General features: G+C 39.8%; 1 long non-coding RNA gene across 17 annotated transcripts in view; it reads left to right on the top strand.

The window, feature by feature from the left end:
- The first annotated feature begins 716 nt into the window (after positions 1-716).
- Positions 717-25,479, top strand: part of LOC114015826 (uncharacterized) — a 114,928-nt gene continuing 90,165 nt past the window's right edge. For 13 of the 17 annotated variants that reach the window (XR_003559983.2, XR_003559982.2, XR_003559975.2 and 10 more), the window contains exon 1: positions 3,793-3,958. This is a non-coding gene — a long non-coding RNA (uncharacterized LOC114015826). Of the gene's footprint in view, positions 886-2,990; positions 3,094-3,792; positions 3,959-4,634; positions 4,745-25,479 lie in introns of those variants that run through there. The other 4 variants (XR_003559970.2, XR_003559969.2, XR_003559971.2 and 1 more) reach the window with 4 other exon arrangements.

The raw sequence follows: 25,479 nt of genomic DNA, 5'->3' as shown, positions 1-25,479 counted from the left end.
CAGTCGTTAGCAGGGAAGAGCAAATCATGTCCTTAGCCATGTGGCCAAAGAAGGGATTGAGTTTTTTTTTCATGTCCATGGTCAAGTGTTCAAGGACACGTTGGTTTAAAAGGCATCAGAGTAGCCACAGATGAGAAATCAGGGTACCTTCTTCTAATAGGAAAGATGGCAATCATTTTTCTGGGAAGGCTGGAAATCTACATCATTGCAGACATTAAAGAACTGCTTGCACTGATAATTATAAAAAATGCATTACATATAACTGATTCTTACTTCCTGAATCTGGGTGGGGGAGGTAGTCATCCTGAGGTCTCTTTTGACTCTTTTTCTATATTTTTAATAATTATGTTATAGAAAATGACTCATTTTCTGACAGTTAAATATGAGTGTGTCTGTGTGTGCACATGCACAGGCAGACAAATGTGAAAAGTGTGAATACAAGTGCCTGCTGTGTGGTTTGAAATTTAGAGTGGAAGAACCATCCTTCAAAATTATGATCAAATTAGGCTATCTCATGAAAAAAGCAGCTTGGTGTCCTGCATCAGCAAACTACTGGTAGAAGGAAGTACTAATAAAGAAACAATAGGAACACCAGAGCTACTCAAAAGAGTTAAAAAAGCTTTGGAAAGCTCCTACTTTCACTCCGCCTGTATTGCAAATGAATGCAGTGAGGGAAAGGGCAGCAAAATACTCTTTCTGCCACAGCTGTGTGCAGTTACATTTAAGTGAATGCCCAGAGCTGCAGCTGTTGCTGGCCCCGGTGGGCTGAGAATGTGGGTTTATGTCCTGCTGCGGGCACAGCATGTGCCTGGACTGGCCAAGGAAGAAATTTTCAGAGCAGCGTGGAGCACAAGCTATGATAGCACCCACTTGTCTCACCCACAGGTAAGGTTTATAGCTCAGTCCTGTGCTATGCTGGCTCCTGGAGGGAGCAGGTCCTATGTGGTACTCTGCCAGGGGAGGCACAGGAGGATGTAGTGTGGCCATGTTCTTCTGGCCTCTTCCTTTTTTTGGCTTCATCAAACCTGGTATAGCTGTGAAGCTGTGTTTCCATCACCCAGCCTCGCCGGGGCTGGCACAGCCAGAGACCCTTGTAAAGGTGCAGTGAACACCTGGAGAAGGAACTGCCTCTTTTATTTCTTTATTTTAAGTGTTTCTGCTTAGTGGTATTCATTTCTCCACGACCTCAGCGAAATGGAAAAAGCTCTTCTCCCTGGGGAAAGAGCAGTCCCATGGGAATTCTGTGATGTGACCCTGTAGGTGTGGCATTGATGCTTTTTTTCGATGTTCATCATAAAAAACACATCTGCAGAAATGTGTTGAGAAGGGAATTTATATTTGCTATCTCTCCTAAACCTGGATGGGATGCCCATTATTCATTATTTTTTTTAGTTTGTGGTGGCAATGAAATTTCAAAGTGAACAACTCAAGGCAAATGGTTTTGCATTTCACAATACAGGCAGAATTTCCAGTATTTTCCCAACACTGCAACTACCTCAAGATTGTATCTTTAATCCTGCCAGTTTGGAAGTAGGACACAAAAAGCAGAGTTCTCCAGTTCATGGGAGGTTTGATGCCTTCCTCAGTCTTTTACCTGCTTGGAAACAGTAGCTATAGAAAGCTCAACACTGGCTCCAGACAGTAATAAGACATTTGTACCAGGACTTTAGATTCTCTTTCCAAGTTCCTGTCCAAAGTATGTGAATTTCTCCATCTTCTCTCTTTCAAACATATCCTTTCCTGCAGCACCACAGCACTGATTTACAGGCTAGATTTTCTCTGCAGTGTAAGGCATGACTAGAGTTTAATACTGGCTCCTTTTTCTATTTGACCATTCTTGAAAAGAGTATTTATCTGAGTGTAAGGGAGAGGCGTGCAAGGCTAACTGGATTGATGAAAATTCAAACCCTGTTTTTCCCACCTTAAATCTGGTTTTATCTGAGCCTGATAGAAAACTGAATGGTGCCAGTTCCCAGTGATGCCTTTTGCCAGCTGTGAACCAGTGCTCTATATATGTGATTTTCACTCACTATATGTTGCGTCCTGTGCCCTCTCTGCATGGGCATGCACAACCTTGATTCTTAGCAAACCTGCCTTTTTTTGCTGCAGATGTTGGTCTGTGAGTCCATTTGCTTTAAAAAAAAAAAAAAAAAAAATCAGTTCAGTGCAGCACTTCCAAGCCTGATATTATGTGCAGGTGCCTCTGGCTAAGGTTCGCATATGAAAACTCTAGAAGGTGTCAGTGCCCTATATGCAACCTTTGGTATAGCATCAGATTCTTTCCAGCTGAGGAAGCTAAACTCATTAGCACAGCATGCATGTGTTCCTGCTTACCTTTGAACTCAGGCCAGTTTTGATCAGATGATGATGGAAGTGTGGATATCTTAAATATGTTTATTTTTTTTAACCTATCAGATAGAGCAAGCAAGCACAAAGAATACAGGAAATTCCTTTCAAGATGTGAATCCACAGGCAATCTGACTGCAATAGTTCTGCCAAATCATATGAACTCCTCTGTAAAACCTTTGATGCTATATTTGCTTTATGTTCCTTTGCATGAGGAAAACAGACTTTACTCTAATTACAGAGCTTTAATGATGAATATCAAAACAAACATTCATTTCAAACTCTGTAAACATCATATTCTTTGCTCCCCTTTCCCGGGATTTCAAATATACACATACAGAGTTTTGAGAGTTTCCAGAGGAATTTCCACAAAGCTGATGCAGATGGACACCTGTATATATCCTCAGGTCTTCTTGGAATGTAAGGAACTGCCACCATCACCCAATGGCATCATAAAATCTGTTAGACAGTGCTGTGAGAGGAAGCAGAAATAATTTTGCTTCTTTTTCACTCCCCCCCCAATCTTGTTCTGAATGCTCTGTCTGGTTGCAGTCCAGGTAAAGACAATGCAAGCTCTGAAAGCTGAGCATATCTGAATTTCTGCCTTTGCACTTCTGATAATAATAATTAAATAAGTTAGTGTGACTGAGTGTGACACCAGAACAGAAAGAGAAGCAGCTCTTCTGAAAAACTGCTGGACTGAAATGAATGTCAGATTCCCACAGCAAGTAGATTCCGCAGTAAAAGGTAACATGAAAATCTGTACTTCTGCCTCTCTTCCACAGTTGCAATAGCAGCACGTTTTCATTTCCTTGGCCTGGAGTTCAAGAAGAAGGTTTTGTCTGGGTTTTGCTGGCAATTATAAAAGGTGCAAGTGTTGTAATTAGCTATTAAAATGCATACTAATGTCAGGGCTTTAGATGATGTGCTCCTGTGATTTGTTAATTCATTTCTGATGTGGAAAATCAGATGGAGGTTTTTTTGTTTTTTTTTTTAAAGGGGTCTGTGGATCATTACCTAATGAGTTGGCTGGATCTGCCTGGCCATCATACCATTTCACCTTTCATGTTGCTGGACCCTTTTCACAGGACTGAATCTGAATGACAGAAGTCACGGGTGTACTGCCCTCATAATGAAAAGGTCCTGGATTTTATTCCCTGACTCCAGCCCTCTATATTGCAGGCCAAGTTAGATGAGCTTCTGACCTAGGGTTTGTTCTCACCGAGGTGTCGCTAGCTGTGTGTGATGAGGAAGAAGTGAAAAGTTCAATCCAGCCTTGTCAGAGGTGCCAGTAGCAGCCAGAGAAAGATGAAGATTGATTCAAACTTTATCTCTTGCTTTAAGTGCTTCTTATGACTGCTCAGCCCATAGTGTGGATCTCCTCTCTGCAGTTTATCTCTGATCATGTAAATGATTAAGTAACAGCAGAAGATAGTTTGTGCTTTCTCAGCATCACCTAGCTCTGCTGTCAAGGTGGGCTACTTCAGCTTGATTTCTTTTTCCTTTGTTATTGGGTTTTAGAAATGACTGTTATAGAGCAGCCAAGCAACTTTTGTTGTCTTCATACTCCAGTGAAGTTGAGACTCCCATATAGACCACTGAGAGCCGTAGGGTAAGTCTGTCCTTAGGTGAACCTACCCTAGCTGATGCTACAAGCAGTTTTTCCATATAAAAGTAGCTCTTTGGAACAGAGAAACAGTATGCCTTCCAGAGCTGGATACAGCAAGTCATAAACAAATAATATAACTTTGATGGATGCTTAGTTTTTCCTTAAGAGAATGATTGGGTGGATTTACAGCATAAACTACTTTTGATTAGGTTTGTATCCTTTTGTGCTATTTAAAATTTCTTTGCACTTCAGTGTTGCAAGAAAAATGCTCTAAAATATTTCAGTAGTATGAAAAAAAAAGCATTAACAGCTTATAAAAGAATGAACCCAGTGCTACAGCATTATTGGTTTATTAGATTTGCCTCATTTTAACTTGTGTCCTCTTCCCCCTCCCAGTGATACATCCGTTGTCAAATGTCAATATTAATATTGTTTCAGCTGAAGTGATATAGCTGTGCAACAGGAGTATAGCCTTGTCAATAGAACTAGAATTTGCACTTTCATTCACATGCATGGAAACCTCAGAGATTTAATTTTCAGGTCACATGTGATTCTATTGATTGAAGTCTACAGGGGTCAAAGAGTAATCTACAATTTTTGTCTCCTGTGCCTGTGTTAGAGGCCTGTGCATTGTAGAGAGGATAGTGGGGGGTAAATAAATACAGCAGCTGGTAGAAAATTCATGAGATTCTTCTCAGAGTTTCTTGTTTGGTTGGTTTTTTTGTGCTTCCCCCCCTTTAATATCCATTCCAACTCTGAAACTAGGAGATATTGATCATTTCCAAGTAGGTAAGCTTTCTGATTCCTTCAGAACCGTAAATGGTATGGTAATAAAACTGTATATTTAGATTGGCCTTGTGTGAAAAATTATGTCAGGAAAGAAAATTATTTTCTTCCTCAACAAAAAGCCTAACTTGCCCTCCGAGCCTTTAAATCTTATCTTTGCTATAGCAAAGATGCAGACCGTAACAGTTTAGGTTCTGTAGCTTTAATTGCTCATGCTGTGTTCTCACCCCATCTTACATGTTTAAGTTGAGTCAGAAAGGGTCTGTTTCTTCTGAAGGGAAAACCTAGATGCTTCAGAGGTCATTTCTCTTCTTTTAAGCTGATTGCTGAACTAAGATACTACCCTGCAGAACTGAAGGCATCTGCAGGAAATACTGTTTATTTGACAGGCGGATGTAATACTGCATCCCTGTCTACCTCTAGCTGTGATAATCTGCCTCCACTGTCATCTTCCTAAACTTGAATTTTGCATCTGGGGTAATAGTAGAACCTAATTTTTCTTTCCCTTTCAGTGATAATTCTTCATTCCTGCTACTTTTTAACATATACTTTGCTACGTAGTTCCACTGCAGCAATAACTGCATTTCTGTTTCAATCAGGTGTTTGTTTCATGCTTTTTCCATCAATAACTCTGTATCTATCAGTATCCTAGTGAATAATGTGACTAATTGGTTTGGTGCTGCTTTTTCTACCTCCTACTTGGTTTATGTCTTGTCTTATTCTGATAGTGGTTTGAAGGAAAAGGAACACTTTACTCATTTATTTAAATTAATATTTAAATTAAAAATATCCATGTAGCTCTTAGTTTGTGTTAGAAAATTGTAATGTCAGATAGTGTGAAACTGGAGGAGAAGAGGGGATTGTTTCTGGCAGTCCCCGGTTTCTAGTATAGTTCATTATGCAGCCTTGGGACAGGACCTAAAATAATTAAGTTCTGTGCAACAGCAACCTTTGCCCTTTTGAAAGAGTCATTGCACTAGAGGAAATGCTACTATAACTGTTTGTGTGCGACATCTATTAGCTGTGTTACTGTCTTGGAGCTGAAGTGATGGACTGAATTGTGACTTCAGAGGATCATAATATAGGAACAGCCACCTGCTTTGCCACATGCTGAGAGAAAGCCAAGTTGGAGAGATATTTATTTGGAATTGCTATTTTACTGTGTCCCTAGTATAAATTAAACTCACAGTATCAAAGAATAAACTAGGACAACTAGGATATGGCAACAAAGCTTCAGTAACTTTTAATAACAGGGACCACAGTGATGAGTAGGAAACCTGGAAACAGGAGGTCTTAACAATTCAGGTATATTCCATTGATTTTTGTTCTGGGAAATGAAGAGGAAGACTGAAAGGTAGTGGTGGTGTACCTGGGGGGGAGGTCTGAACTGGTTGCTGGTCTTCTATGGGCTGGAGAAGACTGGAGCTGGAGATCCCTGCCATAGAAGAGACAGAGGCTTCTGTGGCAGCTTCCTTTCTGCTAAAACAGAGACACAGCCTCATTTAATCTTTGAGAAAATGCATCTTTTTCAGTTTCCAGATTTTAAAGTTGTAGAGCTCTTGAAGTTAATGAAGATCTTGGCCCTTTTATTCAAGTTTTTTATTTCTGTAATGGAGTAAGGAAGAATGAAAAGGAAAGGCAGGGATCTTTGTTTCTTGTTGGTGCTGATGTAGTCTTGGAACAGGCTGGATTGAGGTGGGATTCTTGAAGCATGGGACTAGTTCATATTGCTATCTCCCCAAACCCAGGGAGAGCTAGCCTGGGGCAAAGAACATGTATGAGCTTTGGCTCTTCTTTAGAAATAGACTCCCCTAGCTCAGTGAGGAGATGCAATATGAATGTATAGCCATAGATGAATATTTTAAAAACTGCATTCCAAGACTGGAAGATTTAAAAAAATAATGTTTCCACATCTTTCCCTCCATCCACCTTAAGTAGGAAGTAAACAAATCCAGAACATATTTTTGGAATTAGTTTCAATATGGTTTTTGCTGCTTCGTATTCTGAGTCACACCTTCATGAAAAGGTACTGTCATGGCATTCTAAGAGACTCTAGTGGCTTATCTTATTTAATGCTGCTCCATCAAGTTTGCCATGTGAACATAATCTTGTAAATGAAGGAGCCAAGGCAAAGATGATCAGTGTCAGACTTTGACATACATTACATGCTTTTCTGATCTTCTTTCCTCCATGGAGATCAAAGGCTGGAATATACTGCCAGATTAGCAAGGACCATCTACATTTTATTCATTCATTTATTTACAGAGATCAGAAGAAAATGAAAGGTTGCTTAAAAAAATGGCTATAAAAGTAATTGAGTATACTTTTTTTGGTTAGTGTGTGGAGTTTGAGTACCCCATGATGAAATGCTAATGCAGGAATCCCAAGATAAGAGTAATGTCCAACACAAAGCTATTTTATCTGTGTATCAAAACATTTCTTTGCTGTGTGCAAGAGAGTGCTGCAATGAGAAACTGCAAGAATTGCACAGCAAGATGAAATCTGTAGTCCTCAATGCTTTAGTATTTGCTGGCTCAATTTCATTTTCATCAGGGACATGAATGCTGCTTTTGCCAGGATGTTGCCCAGTTACATTTTATTCATGTCAGATTGGGACTTGCATAATGAACTCTCACCTCATGCTACTGTGTGTGTTTGTAGTCCAGTTTGTTTCTCTGGGAACAAGAAACACAACTGGTCAGTCTGACCTGTGATCTGGTGACCAGATTTGATGAGGGAAAGTGTGGATAAGAGTGACGGTGAGACCCATGGGATGCCCAAAAGATCACCTACAAAGGTCAGTCCAGCCATCATCCTGTAACCTGATGTTACAGCTGCCTACTTGCTATAGGATCTGGAAGTTTCTTTGGGGCACTCTCTGACATATTGGAAAGGAATTTACTTAAAATACTTGGTTATATCTACAATAGTAAATACCATGAATTTCTTGTAATTATATACATAAGAAAATTGCATATATGTTGCATGTGTAATAGCAAGAAAAACTTCTTACCAGTAAAGCTCAGAGGTTTTATTAGCTGTTTCTGTAACAGAACAGAACTGGTGACTTGGGTTAGCTTTCTCTTGTTTTATTTCCTAGGATAAATTTAATCCATGCTAAGAAATTATTTTAGGATCACTTTCTTTGGAAACCTTTTAAATTAAGGTAAGGCCTTAGAGATGCATCAAAACTGAAGACTGAGAATAGTACAGCTTATCATGAAATGAGATAAATTCATAATAATACACTCAATTTATACAACGTCAGAGATGTTCAAACTCTGTACAGACATTAACTCATTAAATGGGACAATGATTACAACCTGCCACAGCTTTGATTGACAGAACTTGAAGCCACACTCAGTTTAATTCTAAATAGACTAGAAATTCAACTTCCTTAATCTGTGGAAAAGGGGTTTTTTTGTGTGTATATATGTGTGTGACACAAACCCCACATAATTGTGTGTGAGAAATATTACTAATGGTTAGTAGATTATGAAAGGGAAAGCTTTAAAAATGAGATCCATAGCTGTTTATTTCCACATCCACACATAACTGTCGGAGGGTCACAACATAAAAAGCAAGGAAGTCTCTCTCTGCTCACTTTCTATGACTGGACCAGAGGAAGAAGGCAAAGCATCATGTTCCTGAACCATCCAGAGCTGATTTTGGAGGGAGAAGCTGATTCTGTAGTTTGCTTTTTAAGTTCAAGTGGTTGAAAATTCTGAAAGTCAAGTCTAAGATGTGATCCCAGGACATGTTTTACAAAAAGGCATGAGTGGGAGGAAGTCTTGGATGACTCAGCAAGTTGCCCATGGGCCAGCAGTGTGCCCTGGTGGCCAAGAAAGCCAATGGGTTTCTGGGGTGCATTAGGAGAAGCGTGGCCAGCAGGTCAAGGGAGGTGATCCTCCCCCTCTCCTCTGCCCTGGTAAGGCTGCATCTGGAGCGCTGGGTCCATTTCTGGGCTCCCCAGTTCAAGAGAGACAGGGAGCTGCTGGAGAGGGTCCAATGGAGGGCTGTGAAGATGATTAGGGCATCAGAGCATCTCTCATGAGAAAAGGCTGAGGGAGCTGGGCCTGTTTAGCCTGGAGAATAGAAGACCAAGAGGGGATCTTACCCGTGCCTACAAATATCTTAAGGCAAGTGTTAAAACAACGGGGCCAGGCTCTTTTCAGTGGTGCCCATTGGCAGGACAAGGGGCAATGGGCACAAACTGCCACACAAGAAATTCTTCTGAATATGAGGAAGAACTTCTTTACCTTGAGGGTGACAGAGGACTGGAACAGGCTGCCCAGAAGGGTCACGGAGCTTCCTTCTCTAGAGCCATTCAAAACCCATCTTGATGAAATCTTGTGCAACCTGATCTAGGAGAACCTGCTTTAGCAGGGGGTTGTATGAGATGATCTCCAGAGGTCCCTTCCAACCCTGACCGTTCTATGATTCTGTGAATTAATTGTGTGCGTTTGCAGGAGAGAGATCTCCATCTGAGCTAGTCTCCCCAGACTCACTGATAGTCAATAAAATAATGGCTACTCTGGCTTAGCTTCATCTGGCCTCTTAGAAACATCTGTGGATTTTGTGGGTTTGTTGGGGTTTTTTGTTTTGTTGGGGGTTTGGGGCTTTTTTTTCAGAGCTGCGTCTTAGGAGATTCATTTGCCTATTAACTATAAATGGATCTTGAAAATGCTTAAACAAATGTCTACCGATCAGCCTCTGGTGTTGGGTGACATTAAGCCCACTTCTGTTTACCAGAATTTTGAAGGTTATTCCCTACTTCCAATGAGACCTTAACATGAGGTACACTAAACAAAACCGACCTATCTTTCACTGGCTTTTGTGACTGTTCAGTGGAAATCCCAATAAGCCTTCTTTTCCATATTGTTTATAAACCTAACTCTATTGCCAACACAGAACAGCATCTTCTCCCCTGCTGAAAAGTAATGTGGTGTTTAAAAATACTAAGAAAAGCAGTGTGCCATTTCTCCTAGCACCAGTGCTATTGCCAAATGATGCCAAATGTCCTGTTAGCCACAAACTGCCCTTACCTGCCCTAGCAGCTGTAGTGTAAGATCTGGAAGCTGTAGTGATGAACCCTCTTGGGTGCTGAGGTCTGTTGAGTGACGGGGCAAGTTGTCCTCTTGATTTGTCTGAGAGAGCAGAACATATCCTGGTGGTGACTGTTGCAAAGCAGGTTCGGGGGAAGGTGGCTAAGAGGAGGTGAAAGACATGGCTGGAAAATAGGGGTGCTTGGGTTGGGGGTTAAAGGGCATGGGAAGAGGGAGAAAAACTCAACATTAGTCAAACTGAAAGGCTGACGTGCCTCAGGCAAGAAATCAACAGTGACTAGAAACAGGGCTGCTTCTCATAGCAAACCTGCTGCCTGCTTTCTCCAGCTATATGATCTTCACAGCTACTGGCCTCTCGTGTATTGTGAAAAACTCAATGGAAAGGTGTGTCCACTGTCTCTTGAACCCCACTATCTCTACTACTGCAGTCATCCTGTGAACAACTTCTTAATGGCTGACAAGTTGCTGGTTATTCAGAAACTGAGTTGAGAAAATCTCTAAATAACCCTCTAATACAAATAAATTACAATTATTGACTTTTAAGGATATTGACAACACAGTTTGACCCCAAATGGCCAGAAGACATAGCAATCTGTCTTTGTCTTATCAGTTGGGGTTTTTTCTTGTCCTTTTACTTTCCAGCCTTTTATCTTCAGTTGAGAAATCTCAGGAATATTTGATTTTTAAAAAGACTTGAATATTCATGTGGAGAGTTGCCTCTTCATCCTTCTTCAGTATGTTAGGCAATTTGAAAAGCATTGAAAAGTAAAATAGTCCTAAAAAGACTATTAGCACACCGTCTCACCGGAAGCTTCCTACTGTATTTTGTTGACACGCAAAATGCCAAAAAAGCACATTTGTTGGCAAAGACAAGCACTACCACATGCTTTTGGAAACAAAGCTTTCTTATCAATCTGCACATGATAATTTCACAACTGGAGAGCAGCTTCTCTTGTGTGTCAGTTCTGGTTAGTGTGGATACAGCCATAAAACAGGATTTTTGTTGTGCCTGATGAACAGTGGATATGACAGTGTTGTTTGGAGGAGCCAGGAAAAAACAGTCTTTTTTGTCTGTTCAAGGTATACCACTAAAAGTATGTTTTTCTGGGTGTGCATTGTGATCCCTGGGGATTATGGCATGAGAAACAGGAAAATGATAAAAGCCAAACAGTTACTGATACTCTTTCTACTTAAGAGAGCAGATGTGTATTTCGGCAACATCCAAGAAAATAAATATGCCCGAAACAAATAAAATAGCTTTTTTCACTTTCCTGGTCAACTTAATCAGGGAGAACAGGACCCATCTACATGCTCATCTTGTCTGGAAACTGCCTTTCATTGGCTTTTGCCTGCTTGGAGGATAAACTCCTTTAACTGCCTTTGTTTCCTGAGTTGCTTTCAGCAGTTGATAAGAATTTCCCTAATCTCCTGCTTTAAAAGCACTCAACACTGCCCATAAGCAATCTGATCCCTCTGAAGTTTCCTCTTCTCATGTGCACCTCATATCTCAGCATCAGTGAAGGGAAAAGAGTTATCTGCATTATTTCCATACAGATGACTTTAACTGAAACTTTTGGCTATAGGGCACAACAGCTCAGATACCACAAGATGCATCCAATTTCCTGGGCTTGTTTTGCTTTGAAGAAATAGCAGCTTTGTGATCATTTTAATCCTCAGAATTATTTGTTCCTCCTAGCTGCAGGAGAATGTGGCAGTGGGTAATATGAAGTCAGGTTCCCCTTGCCACCATAAATTGTTGATGATCACTGCTATGGAGGAAGGATTGTTCCCTCATATTTACAGCAGGCATGGGAAAGATGGTGGAGAAAGGTAATCTATACTTTTTCATTGTCTCCCCATTTCTGCTGACAATCCAGAGTGTTACTTTTGGCAGGTCCCATGCAGACTCTGTTCTGAAGCTCACTCCCAGCACAGCAGAGCTACTGACTACAGCTCTCCTGGCATCCTTTCACCTTGCCCAGAAATGCCCTGAATGGCACTGCAAAGATTGGAAGGTGTTACTTCTGGATTGGCCCTTGCTAGAAGTGGGGGAAAAAAGTAACAAAGGTGAGCAAAGGAAGTCTCAAATACATAGGCAGCACTAGAGTCTCCTCCACATACCCAATCTGAAACCTTCCAGCTCAGTTAAGAGGAGTAAAATCATAGTGTGTTTTGGTGCCTATCTAGTCTGTGGTTTTCTTGCCCATTGGGTGAAACGCACAGTAAAGTTGTTCTTTTTCTGTCCCTTTTAGATGTTACTCACTCTTGAAAATTTGCTGTGTAGCTGTTTGCTTCGATAGACTGATACGTGTTTTGAATACCTGGTCTCCACAGTGGGGTTTTGTAATGTGGAAAGCTGACCCTCAAGTTTTTGGAGAGGCCAACCTTCTGTGTGCATATATCCATTAATAGTTCATTTGATCTGTCTGTGTTCCTTCATCAGGTGTTTAACTGCTGGCTGTTGATCTGTGGTCATTCATAGTTGAAATTGAAATAAAAAACAAACAAAACAACAACAAAAAACGCAAAAGAGAAAGAGCAAGTAAGGGAGAAGAAAGAATGTGCTTAACATGCTGGTAGTTTGTGCTGCTTCAGGGTTTCCACACCATTTGACCTAGCTGTAGGGAACGGAGATGATTCAATGGACTAAATATATTTACAAAAGGCTGTCCTCGCATTTCAGGCTTCTTTACAATAATATTAGATATTAAAACATCAAAGCCAAAATACAGCGAGAAGAGAGTTCTCCCTCCCTCCACCCGTTTGCAGCCTCTCTCCTAAGCTACCCTGACCTCTTCAGGTGGCTTTCTGCAGCCACTTTGAGCCTGCAGAATAAAACAAAACGTATTCCCGCTTCAACGAGGGTTAGCTTTTGAATATGTATGTGTAAATGTATATGTGCCTCTCTGGGGCACAGCAGCAAAACACAACCTTGAGTGTTTGTTTGCCAGTGATGTCTGCGTGCTGAGAACTGAAAGGTCCCACTGCATTCAATAAAATACATGTTTTGGGCTGAGGGCATCATTAGCAGCTTGGTATTGCTCGTGGCTGGGAGTGGAGCTGTTCGCTGCCATACGGCGTGTCAGTGGGGATCATGCTAATGATCTGGAACGGCAGGGCACGCTGGGCACTTGGAGGGATGTCATGCGTTTTGGGCAAGGCTTTGGGGAAGAGTTGCTTAAAATGGAAACACCACTGCAGCAGCACTACTTGAATTTTGATAAAAACATATAAGTTTCAGAAATCTGTTTTATTGATACTTACTTGCTTTTCAGTGTACAATATTGTGATTTGTGTATGAAATGTATACTTTTCTTGTAGTAGCAAATATGTAAAAGCATCTTAAAATCCTACATTTTCTCAATATTTTAACTTTGATGGAAAATGTCTCATACTGTTCATTTACGTAAATTTTATATGAACTGGATTTCTTTGCTTCCAGCAGTCTAGGGTGGATGATGGATAAAGCAAGTATGGATTTCAGTGTGGCTGTTGCCTGTCATTCCAGGTTCCTATGAGAAGCCCCAAAGGTCAAAGCTAATATTTCCCTGTGTCTTCAGATGTGTAGTATTCTCTAGAAAGTTACCTGATATACTAAAAATGGAGATGGGGAAAGAGAAACAGTGCCAGGGAAAAGTCTGTTGATTTTTTTTCTTTTTTTCCCCCCAGTAAAACTGGTACTTTCCAATTAAAAAATATCCAAAGCAATTCCACTTTTAACGTACTCCTAACTTTTTTGTTTGTTTTGGTTTTCCCTACTCACTAATGGGAAGAGAGCAGAACCAGAGAGAAACTTCTTCATTCATCATTTCGTGATTTCTCGCTTATGGAAAGAAGATTTTGAATGCATACTCATGAGCGCACACACACGCTAACAAATCCACATGCACAAAATTGGCACATTTCGGGAGTTTATTTTTAATTTTTTAATCATTTTTTTAAAATAATCTCGACCGTCAGCAGCAAATAGCAGCTTCTGACTAGCTCTGTGCAACTGATCAAATTTGTACCTGTCCATTGCAAGCTGGACCGTGAATCACCTGTGGGGCAAGTGAAAGGCTCCAACCTTTCAGCCAGGCCAGAAACAATCAAGTCCAGATATTTCTGCCCTGTTCTCTCCATAATGTGAAAAGGTGAATGGGAAAATAATGAAACAAGTGCCAGTTTCCCCTAAGCTGTGTCAGCCTGGTTTGAATCCGAAGCCAAATTTTGTATCAGAGCTAGCTTCTAAGGTAATGCAAATCCAAATAGCTTTAATGAGTTCAGTTTACAATCTGGTCTTCAGTTATTATTTAATCTGGAGAAGCCAGCTTGTCTTTGCTAATTACACACTACAAATACCTTGCCATACTTTGTTCATTAAAGCAAAGAAAGAAGTTCAATACATATAGGTTAATGACTTTTGGATCTGTTCAAAAGCTTGTCCTACAAATGCTTTGAGGTCAATGGGAGGTTTCTCTGTGCAGTCAAATTGCTGGAGGTTGGACTTTGTCAAGTAATAAGAAGGAAGAGTAATTAACAGATTATCTAAACTAGCAAAGCAGGGACAGGTTCTGAATCTATCCTTCTCTGTCAGATCAGGAGTGATTTGGCAAGGGCTGGAGACATCAGAAACTGGTTCTGCTTTGTCATCCTCTGCTGATGCTTTGCCACATCAGACCTGCAGAGCAACAGGCTTGTAAACAAATATGTTTACATTGCCACCTTGCAAAACAAAATGCTACTGGCTTCAATTTAGATGCCATTAAATCTTCAGCTGGAGACTGCTGTGTGACATTTTTGATTTTGCATGCATAACATAGTGTAACTCCACAACAATGTCTGCTCTCCCTATCGTTCCTGAGCAAAATAGCTCTCTTAGCTATGTGGGTGTTGATGACAGATGTTTCAGATCAATCACTGGAAAGAGATAACAGGAGTGTCTTGGATCATTACAGGACATGAATCTTTAAAAGTAATTATAGGTGGTAACAACCACTATGACAATTGAGTCCCTCCAGCCTGCGTTTCACCGGAGAAAACAGCTATGTGTGATATTTCCCTGTAGGAAAGTGCTGCTGACTGCCAGATCCTGCTGGTTTTTGATGTGAAGTCACATTGTGCATGCTAAAAAGGAGAAATGTTCTTAGCACAAGTTTCTTGTTAGCATAGCAGATCTAATTGGAATCTAAGGAAGCTGGCAAAGCAATTGGATGCTAATTTTCTCCTTTTTGCATAATTGAAAAAGAAATGTTCTTCTCTTTGTGTGCTATGCTATTGAACTGTCATACTTGGCATGTCATACATCCATGATGTATTTTATATAATCTTTCTTAGCAGGAATATAATCTATACTTATTCTTTGAGAGCTAAATTCCTGTTGGTCTCTGTTGGATCTGAATATAGACAGATTAAACAATAAGGAAAGACTTTAGGATTTGGCCTTTTCAATATAGAAAGATAATACTGAATCTAAATGGCTCTTCAGAATTTGAACTCAGAAATTGTTCTACTTCAGTTTGATCACTTCAATTTGATTGAAACACTGTAGCATCTAGTTTGTCTACCTCAGTAGAAACCATTTATAAATTCTGGTTTGAAAATGAAGATATCCTGGTGTGCCGCAGTGTAGGTAGAAGCTATGCCTGGAGTCATCTGCTCTGTATCCTTCTTCTCTCATAAGCTTCAACTTCAAGCAGAAGCACCTTAGGGTAATGAGTTTACTCTAAGAGATCCATTGCTCCAGCATCTCTGTAGTGGGGTTACACTAAAGTGAACATGCTCAAATATAGAAGAAGCCAAGAACTGATGCTACCTTTCAAGATCACTGAGGCTAGCGTGGGACAGGGAAGCTACAGAGATATGTAGGAGGTTTGGACAGTAAAGAGAAACATGGTATTGCAATGGGAGTATATGTCTTAGCTGTGAGACTTGCTGGCAAGGGGTAGTGCCCATAACAGTCTCCAAGCCAGAAGTTTTAGCAGAAGCCAGGACAAAGGTAATGAGCATTACTTTCACTTAGACCATGGGTGCACAGGACTTGGAACTGAAACTGCAGCAGCTGATTTAGCATCTAATAGCAAAGCTACCAATCCTTTTTGCAACAAGGGGGACTTTGCTGCATTTCATGATATTAATTTCAGCTTAGTTTGTCCAGCAGTTGAAGTAATTTTGGATTTCAGTCTTCCTGAGCCTGGAGGCATCCATGAAAGTTCAGCCCATCTTCTGTTCAAGGCATTTAGAAGAGTGTCACCTGGAACTATTGGGACAGATCGCTTTCTGTTTTGTTTACAAACCTGTCATAACAGCTTTCTGAGAAGTTTTGGGTTTGGTTTTTTTTGCACCTGTCTTCTTTTAATTTTAACCTGACCATATTTTCTTAGGTGTCTGATGAGAACATCATACGAGACTGAAAAAAATAGTCTTCATTAAGGTCCATGTTTATTAAATACACTTTCTGCTACTTTTTCACTAACAAGAATATTTCTGACAAACAGTGAAATTAGACTGGTTTGATATGGTCCAGTTTTGATAGAACCACTATGACAACAGGCTTTGTTATCTTCCAGTGCTTGCAAACAGAATGTGCAATACTTTGTCCCAATATCTTTCCATGTTCTCTCAAAGACAGCATGACCAGTTTGTAACTCTTTTACCTGAATAAATATTCAGTTGCCTTTAATCTTGTGAGATATCTGCCCTCCATGATTTGTCACACTAGTCACTGAAGATTCATTCAGTGAGTCCCCCAGATAGTTTAAGGTTATTTTTTGAAGACCTTGATGACGTGCATGAATGCAACTTAACTAAAGTGATCTTGAATTCTTCTTACCTGCTTCCTGTAAATATGGTGGGCAAACTAAGTTAGTCTCAGTTACTGTTAGTTAATATTCTCCTCCTCTTTTCCTCTACCTGAAGAGTACTTTAACTTTAGAATAACTTTTTGCCCTTTCAAGCAGTCTGCATGTTGTTGCAGCCCTTTTCTCCTGTAGCATGCCTAGCATCTGGAACAGCCTTGCTTTCATCTCTGCTTCATCAACTCTTTCTTCCTTTTTTTTTTTTTTTTTCTTTTTTTTCCCAGCTTCCCTGGAAGGCTGTTTATTATTTCTGTCTTTACTCTTTGCTTTATTTTCCTCTTCGTTTTATTATTGGACTTTTAAATAATCTCATTTAAAATTACAAAATACAATGGGTTTTTTTTCCCTCATGACAGATACCAGAATAAAGCTGGACTGCCTGGTGAAAACTGTCGCTGGTGATCTCTCCCTTCTACTGACATAAAGCTTAATGTTAAACATAGAATATATCAGACAGATTTCACTGAAGGCATATTAGCCGTGTTAGTAAAGCTACCAGTCTTACCACATAACACAATCAGAATGGGAGAATGAACACAGTCTGGGGAGCCTTATGCCTCAGAGATGCAGAAATACAGGGGAAACTGTTGCTCTGCCTGGAAAAGAAACATTCCTGAGAGAAGAGGCAGGCACAATAACTGCATTTGAGTTGCAGGGAAAGGCATGCAGAACATGCTGTGAATCAGGGGAAATCATATACAACAATAAAGTATCCAAAGTCAGGGGCACAGATGAACTTGCATCTTTAAGAAAGCTGAGGTAATTTCAGTTTCTGTAAGATAGGGATAAACTGTAACTATGTTTTGTTTACAATGATTTGTTTACAATGGAGCATCTGCTGGCACGGGTTGCTTGAGGAAGGAAAATTCTGAACGAAATAGGGGAGATGTTCATGCAATGTAAATTGGCCTTGATCTACAGAGAGAATGGGATCTTTGGAGTGAGACAGAAGTCTTGAAGTGAAATCGGCCGCTGCAACAGGTGCCACAAGCGCAATATACACAATGTCTCTCATATTGTCCCCTTATATGCCCTATGGGCACAGAAATCAAGGTGCTCTCTTAGCTTTGTCAAAATAAACAGGATTTCTTCCTTATGTTTTAGGGCCAGTTTTCAGCGTTTCCTACTTCCCTTTGGACTTGGGTCCATGTCTCACAGTGAATCTAGTTTCAATTATCTACCTAGGTTAGATTAATTATACTTCAAGTATCAATGCCAAGCTTTTAATTTAAATTAGAAAAAGAGGAAAAAAGATATCTAGAGGAGAAGCTTTGCAGCAGGCTGCATGTTACAGGCTAAATTGCTAGGAGGCAGCTAGAAGGCTTCAGGAAATATCTCTGGGCCTAAATTACTCAATCCTGCTCATTCCCAGTAAATTCACACCATCAGGAGTCTGATAAGAGGCAGTTTAAGTGACTACTTAATGAAGTGCTTCAGCAAGTGACTAATAGGGAAATCTGCGTGCTGCGTTAGCTTGCACAGGCTGACATTTGGTGACACAGTATCTGCAGGCAAATGCACTGGTGTCAGGTCAGGGGAGGAGAGTCTGTGAACATTTCTGGAATGGTCTCTAAGCATTGACCTTATCCTGAATAAATGCTGTTGTTTAACATTAGCATTCAGGAGCAGCAGAAGTATCCGTGGTGCTCTCAGCATGCTGAGAAAGACAAAGACCCTTCCCTTGGTAATGTAGTATAAATTTTTGGGTACTAGACAAACCCACTGTGGATTTAGTACTAAATCACCTTGTCACAAACGGCGTTGTGTGTCAAGGTAACACTAAGTGCCAGGCTACTATAGACCTGTATGAAAGAACTGGTAATGAATAATTTGTAACCTCTCTTATTTTTCTGCCTTACTGGAAAATCCCATAGCCTGACAAATGTCTCCAACAGGTATTATTATTTTAGTCATTTTATTCAGCCAATAACATCATCCAACAACTTTTGTTTGGAATCTAACACCACCCCTGGAAAAATGGTGTCATTTTTGCTCCCTGATTAGACTGACGGGATTTTCAGGCAAAGTTTGTATGAATACTTGTGTTTGCCAGACTAATGTTTGTTTTCTGTTAGATCTTTCTGTAGCTTTAGCTTAAATGCTGCAAGAGGGTTTTTGCTTTACTAAACAACAAAAATTCCAGCCAGACAGCTAACCCACAGAAAAAGCCCACAGTCTTTCAATAATAATAATCTATGGTTGAATGAAAGTAATTTTAGGCATGTAAATATAGAGTGTAAAACAGGATTCCTTCATTGTTACATAGGCATATTTTAATGAAATGTGAATCAAACACGTATTAAGCAAGCCATGTTGTGTATTCTACAAGAAGGATTGTATTTCTGCCTGTTACAGAGCTGGCAAAACCAGTTTGTCTGCACGGGAAGTATTCCTTTCCCTATCTCCTGTGGTGTTAAGAAGCTGCTCTGATGTGACTTTCCAGGTGATATTTACAGCACAGGTATCACTAGGAGGGACAGAGCAAAACCAAGAACAACAATAGAAAAAAAGGCAGGAGGTAGAAGAGAAAGAAAGAAGACATAGGGATGAAAAACACCATCTGAAGAACAGGGAACTAAATCAGGAAACACTTGCTTCTGCATACTGGAACCCAAGCAGAAGGCAGACTTCAGTTTCATCACTTCGTGCATTGCTAGCTTTTGAAATATATGGGAATTTATTTTCCATGTATATGGGAATGTCTACACAGAGTAATCTGGAAGATTTCTTGCCACTTCTCCTACTTTAGACTATCTATGAAATCTAATGCTAGGTTTCTGCCTGGAAGTGGTGTATTATAAAATTTTTTCAGGTGTCTTGGGGTTTTTTTTTACCTGATTTTTTCCCAACTCTGGATTACATCTACATCTGTGATAGGTGCCTGGTGTACTCTGTGGGATTACCATTATGTAAAACTGTGCTCATTGTGCTGTGGCTGTTGTTAACACTCAGTGAGAGACAAGAATTTTTAGTTCCTAGCAGCCGTAATAGTTTAGCATTATGCGTTTGGGTTCAACACAGTCTTGCTTAAAGGACGATGGCCTTCTAATTTCCACACAACACGGGGGCAGACAGAATGCAGAAAGAGCAGCAAAAGTTGGTTTGAGATCCCAGCCTCCAAAAATGTCAAGGTGTTGGTATTCCTATTCAGGTCCCTTTCTTTTCAACAGATGGACTGTCCTTGGAAGATAAGAAAAGATGAAGGTGGACATGTCCTTATATACAACTGTGTTGGTGGCTATTCAGTAGCCAGGTTGTAATGGCCAAACTGAAATAGATCCCTCAAAGCTGGTGATTCCTTTTTGACCAAAGAAATTAAATAGCAAGAGGGATGGTCTAAAACCAGTCTGATTCTGCCCTTGAAATACAAGAGATTTATTCCAAAACTCAGAAAGATACTTTACCAAAACTTTGTACCACATCTCTTCAGTCACAATATCCTTTCCTAGTTGCTCTTACAGTAGATACACGTCACCTCAGGGTGTATATAAAATAATGAGTTGGCCTGAAAGGAACAGTTTCCAAGAAAATACAGCAAGCTGATGATGGACAGCAAATCAAGCCTCTGTTGGCAGCAGCCCCCTGAGGTGTTCTGAGATCTAATTGTCCTACGGGTTGAGCTCTAAAGAAAACTTTCTAAGCTCTATGAGTAATTTCCTTCTCCTTAGACAACATCTTGCAAAACACTTTTTTGGAGTGTTAGGCCAAAGCTTGTAGGGCCACACTAGTCATAGATATACAACCTCGAGCCTGTTTACAGCTGTACTTGTGAGAGAAGTTTCTTGCACTTCACTAAATTAAGGTTTTCCTTTCACTGTTAGGGATTTCCTTTTTCTTTGCTGATTCCCCATGATACATAGGGAATAGAATCCATTAAAATAATCAGTTCCATGCAGTTTGACTCTAAAGCTCAGTGGATATTTTATTGTGTCATTCAACCAATATCAACTGAAGATCATTAATGACCTAATACAAAATGCAGGAAGCAGTGGGCAACAGAAGAGCAGTTCTCATCAACTTTCCCAGCCTCTGGCTCAGTCTGCAATGCTCACTCTTTAATTTGTTTCCTTGCTATCAGAGTGAATCTTCTCATTACTGTGTTCCTGGATGAGCTTTTGTAGAACCACATTGCTCAAAAACACCCCATCCTTTCCCTGACCCACCACCCCCCCCCCAAAAAAAAAGAAGAAAAAAAAGAAAAAAAAAGAAAAAAAAGGGACCCAAATAAGCAAGGACAGCTGGTAGCACAGCTGACTGGATCAATGTCAGAGAAGAGCTCATTGTCCATTTAATTTTCCAGAAATTTGCAGATGCTGTGACCAGGAACAGATGCACTAAAGAATGGTTGAATCTGGAAGTAAAATGAGTCAGCAGCTCTGAAACAAGATGAAAAGCGTTACTCAAATTTGAAAGCATGTGTCTGATTAAGTTGTTGAGGGAACCTGAGTTCATTTAAGTTGATCACCAAGTTCCAAAGACTCCTGTTATGATCTCTTTGAAAGAGAGAGAAGGATAGAAAAAAATATCGAGTGATATTGGAAAAGTAAATTAATCCTAATGCAATAACTTACTAGTATCATTGACTTTATAAACACATCAATGCCTCTTGCCCACACGATATCCTGAGTCTCTTGGTCACTGAGGCCAGGGCCTGATGGTTTTAATTGGTGTTTTCACTTCCAGCATCCTTGTGTCTTACAGAATGAAGCCTTGTTTGGCTAAAGAGGTGACAAATACAGACTGCTCTAAATTCAGGAGAAAAGCATTCTGCTTTGACATCTGATTAGAAATAAGGGACAGAGGCAGAGGCACAAAATATATTAATGGTAAAATATAGGCTTTTCATAGCCCAAGACCATCTTGTTCCAGCCCCTCTGGGTTCAAGCCATATTCCAGGTCAATGTCTGGGTACCCCCTCCAGTGCTGGGCTTGAGTTAGACAGCCCTGAGTGTATTAATTTTGGTGGTTGAGTGTATTATTTTGGGATTAACATTGGGTAAGGGTACTTTTGTACATTAGAGCTTGCAAAACAGGCAGATCAAACACAGGATTAGAAATAACTGGTCACTGTAAGAAGCAGGGAGCTCCACAAAAGAATTTCAGGCATGAAGTCAGTCTAGCTTTGAATTATTCTGTAAAATGAATCTGAAAGCCCTAGGAGATCAATAGTGAAAGGCAGTCTCAGCTTACGTTTTTAGAATTATTTGAATGTATTTTGTTTCTTTTGTTGTCTTTATTTGTATGGCTGTTTTCTGAAAATAAAGTTAGAAATAAGGAGTCGTTATGAGACAAAGAACAACATAATCCCTTTTGTTCTGATTTTTTTCCTAAATGTAATTTCAGCTACATAGTCCCATCTAAGGAAAATTTTGCTGTTGATGGTTGGTTCTTTCCAGCAAAGAATAACTGAATTTAAATAAAAACAATTTTGACTACTTTAGAATTTAAATTCCTGTCGTTAATGCCATGCCCAACACCTGTTTGGATGGAGTGTGTGACAACACACTGAACAGAAATGCAAGTGACTCTTGGGATTCATGCCTATTAATGGATTTAATTCCTTTTGGGTTTGCTGAGCAATTGCAATTTCCCAATTCTGTTAAGATCTAGCATAATCTTCAAACATTAAGATCACTGCCAGTAGGGATGTGACTTGGCTTCAGTTTTGAAAGTTCTATTGGATTTTAAAAAATGCTATGAGTCTGTTTAGTATTTGTAATTATTTGTGCTCCTGTTTGTGCAGTTCTTTATGGAATTGTTTTACAATATCCTTGTGCTGTGTTTGGTTACAGTCAGAGCACTGTAGTTCATTGTAGCATCATATGTATGTGACAGCTTCTTGGATGTGCCCTGTTTTGTTCTACTTAATTGGGAGGTGGATAATTTACAGCCTCTGGGTCATCTGTGGCTTGTAATTTTGTTTCACAGACCCTGCGGTAGATGATAATTTTATTCTGGATGACACCAAGTTGCATATTAATGGAAGGTCTACCAAAGACGCTTGAGAGGCCTGTCTGGATGAGGAAAAATGTCCTTATCCTAATCCAATGTAGCATTCAAAGAAGTAATAATGGCAGGAAAACAAAAATTTTGTTTTGTGCATTGCTGTGTTTAGATGTGGATGAGGAATTTCCAAGTATAATCTCCATAGTAATTTAGACCAGCTCTCTTTCTGCTACGGTACTAGAAATCTGCCATTAAAGGACTTTTAAGATGTCCTTGAAGCTATTAGCTGGTACCATAATGATAAATGATAATGACTCTGATGGCTGTCAGGTTGTGTTGCCATAGCTGTGTCTCTGGGAGTGTTCCTCCTGTGGTTTAGGTCTGCTGTCATGGCTATCTGGTAAGGGAGCAATGTTTTTAGCATAAATGCCACTTGCTCTTCAAATTTGTCATGGCACATGGACTTCCTGCAGAGGTGCCCAAAGAGTCTATGGTAAGATTTGTCCCTGCCAGGATGAAAAAATAAAGAAATAATAATTAGCTCCTGAAATCAATACTGGGAGGGGAGGGCCACAAATACTGGTGTTTATCCCCATGAAAGGCACGTTTAGGAACAGCCAAATCCCAGTAGCATCACAAGGAACAACCAAATACTGCGACACTTCACCCTTCTTTCACATACCCCCAGGCTGGGCTGTGGCTGGAGAAATACCAGCTGTTCACTGAATCACTTGACCTCTCAGTTTTTGTCTATTTTCTTTCCCCTATCCCCAAACCCACACAGGGGAAGCTGCTGCCTCTGTGCAGCCGCCTGTGTGGGTTTCAGGTGACAGCAAACCAGTAGGAAAGAGATCTCAGGACTGACACATGGCATCTTCCCCCGCAGTGACCCAATGAGAAGGTACTTTTGGAGCAAGTATTACAACAAGGACTGGAAGACTTCAGTTCAGTCCTCGCTGCTCAGAGAAGGAATGGGTATTACCTTTTTCCCCAGCAATTTTTAATTATAGTAGAGTTGCAACTTCAACAGATGGTTTGGCTCATAGAAATTCTCCAAAGAAATTAAAACATCACAGGTTGTTGAAAGAGGTAACTATCACCAGCAGATGAGTATTAGGACAGACTTAATCAAATTTCTTTTCCTAGCACCCGTCAAAACCTTTGTTTTGCCTGTTGCAACAGTTCTAGAAATTTCTTAATCTCTGGCTTTACCCATTTTCCTGATCTGAAACCCTTGGAAAGATGGGCACCTCCTTTTCCCACACTGGTCCTGTTTTTTCCACAGCAGTGGTGCTGCATTCTTCATTTGTGGGTTTCAAAGCAGAGTGCTGTAACTATCTGTGTTCAGGGCCTGAAAACAGACAATTTAGTGCATCGCAAATCAGTTTCAGACTCCATTTCATTAGCAGCACCCTTGGACTGCAAGTTATAAATAATTCCAACAATTCTAAACATCAAGAATGCTATGAATTATGAGCTTTTCATCAGAATAACATGTAGGATCAATAGAAACAGAAGGTGTCTAGATAAGCACATTTCATAATTACTGCTTGGATCTGCATAAATCAATTTACTAGCACACTTCTGGAAAAAAGTTCATTTTTTTAAGATGTATTAAAATAATGGTATCTTGATGGAAGGTTACATCCCATCTCCCTCTTAATAATACCTCTTAAGAAATTTAATTTCAGCTTCAAAAGGAGCTACATTAAATATCAATCCTGTATAAATGGATCTGACACATTTATGTTTCATTATTTTATTTTATTCCCTCCCCTCCCCCAAAGGAAATGAGCCAATCATTTTGTTACTCTTCAGTTCATCTTCCTTTTTCTTGTACAAAGCTATCTCCTTGAAATAATCAGGCCTCTCTGACAATCAGTTAATAAACAGACACTTAAATATTCTTTTCTTGCAGCTTAATAGGCAGGCAATGAAGTTGAAAGACATTGCATAGTGCACAGCATACTTGTTCCTTTTCTCAGATTAATCTCATAAACCCTCAAGCTCTCTAGTACTTTAGAGATTTATTTCAACTGTCTAATCCATCAGTTGAAAACAAGATATGAAAATTCAGTAGTTTAGATGGAAACTTTCTTGTGTTGATAAGTTTGATCATTCTTTTTTGGGATAAGTCCCATTTGATTGGGCTCAAAATGGAGAAATATCGCTGTATCATTCTATATGGAAATGGCCAAGAGTAAGACTAGTTTTTCCAAGGAATTTTGATTTCTAGAAAGTTATTTTCCTTAGTCTGTTGTGTTAGGAGGTGGTAGCGTAAGACTGGAGAGGAACAAATAGTGCGTATTTGTTTAAGAAGTGGAAAATGAGGATGCGGGCCTATTTGTCAGTTCTTTGTAGCCTTCCAATGTTTAAAATGCTTTTGTAGAAAGAGTAATTCAAGATGTCAAAATAGCTGAAAAATGAGATCAAATAAAATATGGGTTTCCCAAAGGTAGATCACACAAGACTAACTCAATAACTATATTTGATGAGGGAATTTCCCTTCTAGGAAAGACAGGTGTTCTTGTCTTTATAAAAGCATTTTATAAGTTCCAAAGAAGAAAAAAAAATAGAGAAGGACAAGAAAAGGGGAAGATTAAAAAAGAAATGCTGTGGTAGAGGAATAAGAAATTAAAAGATAATAAGCAGTGTTGAAAGGAGGTATGTGAAGCTTGAAAAAAGTAACTAATACAGTTCATAAAGGACACATTTTGGAATTGATTGTACCTAATATTTTCAATAATAACCTTGTATTAACACACTCCCACTTCTTAGGCCAATATGCTGATGAAATGAAGATAGAAAGTGTTGTTAACACAGATGGTCAGTTTATCGTACAGAAAGAATTTGAGGACTAGAGTCTTAATGTTGGGATGGAATCAAGAAT

The sequence above is a fragment of the Falco cherrug genome, chromosome 9 (assembly GCF_023634085.1).
Source record: "Falco cherrug isolate bFalChe1 chromosome 9, bFalChe1.pri, whole genome shotgun sequence".
Classification (NCBI taxonomy): Eukaryota; Metazoa; Chordata; class Aves; order Falconiformes; family Falconidae; genus Falco; species Falco cherrug.
The sequence above is the reverse complement of the archived record's forward strand: the minus strand, read 5'-3'. Positions and strand labels throughout refer to the sequence as shown.